Source organism: Carcharhinus amblyrhynchos, chromosome 1, assembly GCF_965287045.1.
Source record: "Carcharhinus amblyrhynchos chromosome 1, sCarAmb.v2.hapA, whole genome shotgun sequence".
NCBI lineage: Eukaryota > Metazoa > Chordata > Chondrichthyes > Carcharhiniformes > Carcharhinidae > Carcharhinus > Carcharhinus amblyrhynchos.
This window is the reverse complement of record NC_137324.1, coordinates 127,961,597-127,970,145: the sequence shown is the minus strand read 5'-3', so window position 1 is coordinate 127,970,145 and position 8,549 is coordinate 127,961,597.

Genomic DNA, 8,549 nt, shown 5'->3' with positions numbered 1-8,549 from the left:
ACAGTGGTTAGCACTGTTGCCTCACAGCGACAGGAACCTGGATATAATTTCTGGTCTTGGGTAACTGTCTGTGTGGAGTTCGCATGGTCTCCCTGTGTCTGCGTGGGTTTCCTCTGATTTCCACCCACACTCCAAAGATGTGCAGGTTAGGCGGATTGGCCTTGGCAAAGTTGCCCATTAGTGCCAGGAGGATTAAGAACATAAGAACATAAGAACATAAGAAATAGGAGCAGGAGTAGGCCATCTGGCCCTTCGAGCCTGCCCCGCCATTCAATAAGATCATGGCTGATCTGTCGTGGCTCAGTTCCACTTTCCCGCCCTCTCCCCATAACCCTTAATCCCCTCTCTTATCAAAAACCCATCAACCCGCTTCTTAAAAATATTTAGCGAGGCAGCCTCCACCACTTCAACGGGCAGAGAATTCCAGAGATTCACCACCCTTTGAGTGAAGAAGTTCCTCCTCAACTCCGTTCTGAACCGCCCCCCCTTTATCTTGAGGCTGTGCCCCCTAGTCCTACTGTCTTTTTTGAGCGGGAAGAGTCTTTCCACCTCTATCCTATCCATCCCATTCATCATCTTATACGTCTCAATGAGATCTCCCCTCATTCTTCTAAACTCTAACGAGTACAAGCCTAGTTTATTCAGCCTCTCCTCATAGCTCAACCCCCTCAACTCCGGTATCAGCCTAGTAAACCTCCTCTGCACTCCCTCCAGGGCCAAAATATCCTTGCGCAGGTGCGGCGCCCAGAACTGCACACAGTACTCCAGCTGCGGCCTCACCAATGCCCTATACAGCTGCAGCAAGACCTCCCTACTTTTATATTCAATCCCCCTCGCTATGAAGGCCAGCATCCCATTCGCCTTCCTGACCACCTGCTGCACTTGCAGGCTGGGTTTTTGCGACTCATGCACAAGGACCCCGAGGTCCCTCTGCACCGTCGCCTGCTGCAGTTTTTCGCCACGTAAGTAATAGTCCTTCCTACCATTCTTCCTACCAAAGTGGACCACCTCACACTTGCCAACATTAAATTCCATTTGCCATTTCCTGGCCCATTCGCCCAGCCTATCTAGATCCTTCTGCAGACTCTCCACACCCTCCGCACAATTTGCCTTTCCCCCAATCTTGGTGTCATCAGCAAATTTCGACACCCTACACTCGGTTCCCTCCTCCAGATCATCTATATAAATGGTAAATAGCTGAGGCCCCAGCACCGACCCCTGGGGCACCCCACTAGTCACCAACCGCCAATCCGAATAGCACCCATTGACCCCCACTCTCTGCCTCCTATTTGACAACCAATCCTCTATCCAAATAAAGGGGGTTAAGGGGATTGGACCCGGGTGGGATTGCTGTTGGTACAGGCTCGATGGACAGAATGGCCTCCTGCATTGTAGGGACTCTTATGATTTTATGGCACCTAGTTTTTGTCTTCCTCATAATTGGAAATATCTCTACATCAACCTAAACAAACCTTTCATAAGCTTAACAACCTCTAACATGTCTCATTTGTTCCTGTCACGCATTTCAGCCTCAGCATTTTCGATTCTACAGGAAATAATCCAGCTTGTTCAAGCTTTCTTGATAAATGTGAGGTATTACATTTTGAGGAAAAATAAGGAGGCCACCTATTACTTGAATAAAAAGAGTGTAAGTGGATAGAGAATCAAAAGGATTGAGGGGTATATGTACAAAATTCACGAAAACTAATAACCTAAGTTAATAAGACAATCACTTGCACCATACTTTACTTGTTCGGGGAAGCTGTAACCTGTTTTCATTAACACAAAAATCCGAAATGGACTCCATCATGAAGGAAAGTGAACAATGATCACTGCTTGTGTAAACTGGGTTATTGCTGGCGTGAAAGATCAAAGATCAGTTTTCATGTCTATTTCATGTCAGCAATGTTAAAATGCAAACTAGCAGGGAATTTAACTGCAGTATCCAAGTGCCATGTGGCACATACTTCGCTGGATGGCTGGAGCGTTAATGTCACCAAGAGGCTCGCTCATTGTGAAGCTGTCTTGTGTTGAACAGAAATGGTAACAGAATTAAATTTATTTTTACCTAAAAGTGGCTGTAATACCAGGTATAAATGTAGTGTTACAGATCTGAGAGCCTCCTCATAGGTGCTAGTTATTTGTCTCTTTAGGACTGCCTCAAACCCATTTACTTAAGGGCACTTCAAATAGCAGGGTTGGTAGCCTCTTCGTTAACTGTGCAAAATTCTGATACGGAAGTGTCATTTCTTCTCCTAAAGTCCCACTTGTCATGAACGTACTTTAGGTTCTTCCTCTTGTCTTGTGTGAAAACCATCATTGAAATTGTGGAATTAAAGCATTCTGTGCTGCATTTTTTATTTCAGTGATTATTTTGTTTCCCACATTCTTGCTTGATGCCTTCATCCTAAATAACAAAAGATTAAAAATAGGAGCAAGAGTAGAATTATAGGCTGCCTGAGCCTTTTTCCATCACTCAGTAAGATCACAGCTACACCTTGCTGCTTGATTCTGATATTAATCGATTTTCTTAATTATCAAAAATCAAACAATCAGACGTCTGTATTCAACGATGGAGCATCCACAATTTTCTGTGGTAGAGAATTCCAAAGGATGAGAACCTCTGAGTGAAGATATTTCTCCTCATAGCGAGGGGGATTGAATATAAAAGTAGGGAGGTCTTGCTGCAGCTGTATAGGGCATTGGTGAGGCCGCAGCTGGAGTACTGTGTGCAGTTTTGGTCGCCGCACTTACACAAGGATATTTTGGCCTTGGAGGGAGTGCAGAGGAGGTTTACTAGGCTGATACCGGAGTTGAGGGGGTTGAGCTATGAGGAGAGGCTGAATAAACTAGGCTTATACTCGTTAGAGTTTAGAAGAATGAGGGGAGATCTCATTGAGACATATAAGATGATGAATGGGATGGATAGGATAGAGGTGGAGAGATTCTTCCCGCTCAGAAAGGACAGTAGGACAAGGGGGCACAGCCTCAAGATAAAGGGGGGGTGGTTTAGAACGGAGTTGAGGAGGAACTTCTTCACTCAAAGGGTGGTGAATCTCTGGAATTCTCTGCCCGTTGAAGTGGTGGAGGCTGCCTCGCTAAATATTTTTAAGACGCGGGTTGATGGGTTTTTGATAAGCGAGGGGATTAAGGGCCATGGGGAGAGGGCGGGAATGTGGAACTGAGCCACGACAGATCAGCCATGATCTTATTGAATGGTGGGGCAGGCTCGAAGGGCTAGATGGCCTACTCCTGCTCCTATTTCTTATGTTCTAACTGAGCACACTCCAGCCTGCGTTATCATGTGCCCAACATCTACCTTGTCAAGCCCCTTAAGAATTTTGTCTTTTCCAATTAAATCACTTCTCGTTTTTCTAAATTCAAGGGAATGTGTGCATCTTTCTTTGTTGGACAGGAGTCATAGTGGTGAACCTTTGTTGCACTCCTTCTAAGACAGCATATCTTGTACACAATACCCCGGTTGTACTATCACCAATTTTCTATACAGTTGCAGATAAAACTTTTTCATTCATATATTCTAATGCCTTTTTAACCTTGACTAATATATCATTTGCTGTCCTAATTGCTGACTATACTTGCACTTTGACTTTCTGTAATCGGTGTATAAAAACACCCAGATTCCTGTGAATATATTTTCCAGCCTTTTACCATTTAAAAACTATTCTGCTTTTTCAGTGTTCTTATCAAAGCAGATAAGTTCTCATTTCTCCGCATTGCCTATTTTTTTTCCCCATTTATTCACCCCGCCTAAATCCTTTTGAAATTTACATAGAACATAAAACATTACAGTACCGTACAGGCCCTTCAGCCCTCGATGTTGTGCCAAGCTATGTCCAATCTCAAGATCAAGCTATCCCACTCCCGCTAATTCTGGTGTGCTCCATGTGCATATCCAATAACTGCTTCAAAGTTCCTAAAGTGTCCAACTCCACTATCACAGCAGGCAGTCTATTCCATACCCCAACCACTCTGAGTAAAGAATCTACCTCGGACATCCCTCCTGTATCTTCCACTATGAACCGTATAGTTATGCCCCCTAGTAACAGCTACATTCACCCGAGGAAATAGTTTCTGCACGTCCACTCTATCAATCCCTCTCATCATCTTATAAACCTCTATTAAGTTGCCTCTCATCCTCCTCCGCTCCAAAGAGAAAAGCCCCAGCTCCCTCAACGTTTCCTCATAGGACCTACCCTCCAAACCAGGCAGCATTCTGGTAAATCTCCTCTGCACCCTTACCATTTTACTCATAGTTTATTTTTTCACATAGCTTTTGTATCAACAGCAGATTTGGATACATTGCATCCTGTCTCCTCATCTAAGTGATTGATATATTGAGAAAGAGACATGTCAAAGCTTTTCATCTTAATCTCATCAGGACACTTTGCAAAAATACAGGGAAAGCAACAATTTATGCTTTTTGAGATAGATCCTGGTACCAAAGGAAAGTCAGGCAGCATGCCTTAATGACTATTGTCCGTTGGCATTGACATCCATCATTGTGAAGTGCTTCGAAAGGTTAGTCACAGCACAAATCAATTCCTGCCTCCCAGATTGCCTGGATCTACTACAGTTTGCCTATTGCTACAACAGGTCTACAGCAGACACCATCTCCCTGACCTTGCATTCAACCCTGGAAGATCTAGATAACAAAGACACCTATGTCAGACTCCTATCCATTGACTACAGCTCAGCCTTTAACACCATTATTCCTACAAGACTCATCTTCAAACTTTATGGTCTGGGGCTCAGCTCTTCCCTCTAACTGAATACTAGACTTCCTCACCCACAGACTGCAATCAGTAAGGATAGGCAACAACACCTCCACGGTCATCCTCAGCACCCGTGCCCCAAAAGGCTGTGTCCTCAACTCACTATTAAACTCCTTATATACCTTTGCATGGCCAAATTGTCCTCCAACTCGATTTTCAAATATGCTGATGACACCACCATTGTGGGTTAGATCTCAATGATGAGATAGAGTATAGGAAAGAGGTAGAGAATCTGGTCAACTTGTGTGACAACAATAATCTCTCCCTCAATGCCAACAAAACCAAGGAGATAGTCATTGACTTCAGGAAGTGTAGTGGAGGGCATGTTCCTGTCTATATCAATGGGAACTAAGTAGAAATGGGCGAAAGCTTCAAGTTATTAGGTGTCCAGATCACCACCAACCTCTCCTGGTCCCTCCATGTGGACATTATAGATAAGAAAGCCCATCAACACCCCTACTTTCTCAGGAGACTAAGGAAATTTGGCATGTCGGCTACAACTCTCACCACCTTCTACGGATGCACCATAGAAAGCATTCTTTCTGGTTGTATCATAGCTTGGTATGGCTCCTGCTTTGTCCAAGACAGCAATAAATTACAAAGGGTCGTGAATGTAGCCCAATTCATCGATACTGTCTATGCTTCCCGCTGCCTCGGCAAAGCAGCCAGTATAATCAAATACCCCATGCACCCCGGACATTCGCTCTTCCACCTTCTTCCATCAGGAAAAAGGTACAAAAGTCTGAGGTCGTGTGCCAACTGTTTCAAGAATAGCTTCTTCCCTGATGCCATCAGAATTTTGAATGGATCTACCTCACATTAAATTGATCCTGCTCTACACCTTGGCTATGACTGTAACACTGCATTCTGCACACTGTCCATCTCCTTTCCTATGTACAGTACACTTTGTGTAGTGTGCAAGAAACAATACTTTTCACTGTATACTAATAGTATGACAATAATAAATCAAATCAAACAATGCTGATTGGTAGAGGTGTTTCATGGAAAATGCAATGGTTGATAATAACTGACACATAACTGCCAAGACAAACAGAAAATGCTGGAAAATCTGAGGTCTGGCAGCATTTGTGGGGAGAGGATAAAGCCAGTGTTTCAGTCTAGGTAACTCTTTGTCAGAGCTACGAGAAAGGTTTATAATATTGGGGAGAGTTGGCAAGGGGGTCTGGAATTGGACAAAGGGAATGTAAATGAGGGTACAGAAGGCTGAAACGATGCTAAAAATGTTCATAAAAGTGATCAGAATGTGTGAATGGCAGAACAGAGGTGCAGATAGTTAAGGGATTGCTTGAGAAGTGTGCCAGTTGCACTGAATTGGGGGGAGGTTGTTAGTGGAGGAGAGCTGGAATGAAGAAGTGGAAAAATAGAACTGAAAAAGGATGATAAAATGGATGGATGAGATGAAATTACGTGTAACAAAATAAATGGAAATGTGGTGAAAGTAGAGGAAAGAGTTAATCCTGTGAAGTTGTTGAACTCAATGTTCAGTCCAGAAGACTGTAAATTGTACAATTGGAAGATGAGGTGCTGATCCTCCAGTTTGCATGGAACGTTGCAAAAGGCCACGGATGGACATGTGGACGGGAGTGCAGGGTGGCATGTTGAAGTGGCAAGCGACAGGAGGGTCACTTACCATGTCAATGCTTACCATCCAAGGTCCAAAACACACATTCCAGGTTAAGCAGCATTTCACATGCAACACTTTCAATTTGTTCCACTGCATTTGCTGCCCCCAGTGTGGTCTCCTTTTATATCAGAGACACCAAACAGACTGAGTGATCGCTTTGCTGAGCACCTTTGGTCTGTGTGCAGTTAGGACCCTGATCTTTCCGTTGCTTGCCATTTTAACATAAGATCCTGCTCCCATGCCCACGTGTATGTTCTTGGCCTGCTGCAATGTTCCAGTGAAGCTCAGCGCAAACTAGGGAAACAGCATTTCATCTTCTGGCTAGGCACATTACAACCTTCTGGTCTCAACATTAAATTCAACAGCTTCAGATGATTAGCTATACCCTGCCTTGATCCTTTTTGCTTTTATTTCTTTTAATTTTTTACTGTTCTCTACCTTTTAGTTCTTTATTATCTTTCTTTATTTTCCTTTCCCCCTATTTTATCCCCATTCCTTACCTTTTCTCCTCCTTTGCTTCCCCCTCCATTTTACCTCTCTCCCACCCATTCCCCTCCTCACCCCTCATCTTCATCTGTCACAGCTCACCCTCTGATTTCAGCTTTTATTCTCTCTATGGACTGCCGTTAGCAGTCTCTCCCCTTGTTTTTGTGATTATGACTCATCTTTCATTAGTGATAGACAGCATAGTTTTGTAAGAGGGAGGTCATGCCTCACAAATCTGGTTGAGTTTTTTGAGGAGGTGATGAAAAAGATTGACGAGGGAAGGGCTGTGGATGTCGACTATATGGATTTTAGTAAAGCGTTTGACCGAGTCCTTCATGGCAGGTTAGTGCAAAAGGTTAAATCTCTCAGGATAAAAGGAGAGCTAGCTGGATGGGTGGAGAACTGGCTTGGCCATAGAAGACAGAGGGTAGCAGTGGAAGGGTCTTTTTCCGGCTGGAGGTCTGTGACTAGTGGTGTTCCGCAGGGCTCTGTATTGGGACCTCTCCTGTTTGTGATAATAAATATATATATAAGAGGGTGTAACTGGTGTGATCAGTAAGTTTGCGGACAACACAAAGATGGCTGGACTTGCGGACAGCAATGAACATTGTCACAGAATACAGCAGGATATAGATAGGCTGGAAAATTAGGCAGAGAAATGGCAGATGGAATTTAATCCAGATAAATGCGAAGTGATGCATTTTGGTAGAACTAATGTAGAGGGGAGCTATACAATAAACAGCAGAACCGTCAGGATTATGGACACAGAGGGACCTGGGTGTGCAGGTTCACAGATCCTTAAAGGTGGCAACACGGGTGGAGAAGGTGATGAAGAAGGCATATGGTATGCTTGCCTTTATAGGACGGGGCATAGAGTATAGAAGTTGGCGTATGATGTAGCGAAATAGAACGTTGGTTAGGCCACATTTGGAATACTGCATCCAGTTCTGGTCGCCACACTACCAGAAGGACGTGGAGGCTTTGGAGAGAGTACAGAAAAGGTTTACCAGGATGTTGCCTGGTATGGAGGGTATGAGGAGAGATTGGGTAAACTGTGGTTGTTCTCCCTGGAAAGACGGAGGATGAGGGGTGACCTAATAGAGGTATATAAAGTTATGTAGGGCATAGATAGGGTGAACTGTGGGGAAACTTTTTCTCAGGTGTGAGGTGACGAACACAAGGGGTCACAGGTTCAAGGTGAAGGGGGCGAGGTTTAACACAGATGTCAGAGGGACGTATTTTACACAGGGTGATGGGAGCCTGGAATGCACTGCCAAGCAAGGTGGTAGAGGCGGACACGCTGGGATCATTTAAGACTTATCTGGATAGCCACATGAACAGACTGGGAATGGAGGGGTACAAACGAATAGCCTAGTTGGAAGCATGAGCGGTGCAGGCTTGGAGGGCCGAAGGGCCTGTTTTCTGTGCTGTATTGTTCTTTGTTCATATTTTCACCCTGCAGTATAAATATCTCCCACTTTCTATGCCTTTTAGTTTTGACAAAGGGTCATCTGGACACTCAACGTCAGCTCTTTTCTCTCCTGAGATTTTCCAGCATTTTCTTTTTTGGTAAGCGACAGGAAGGTCTGAGTCCTGCTTGCGGGTGGATTAGAGGTGTTGGGAAG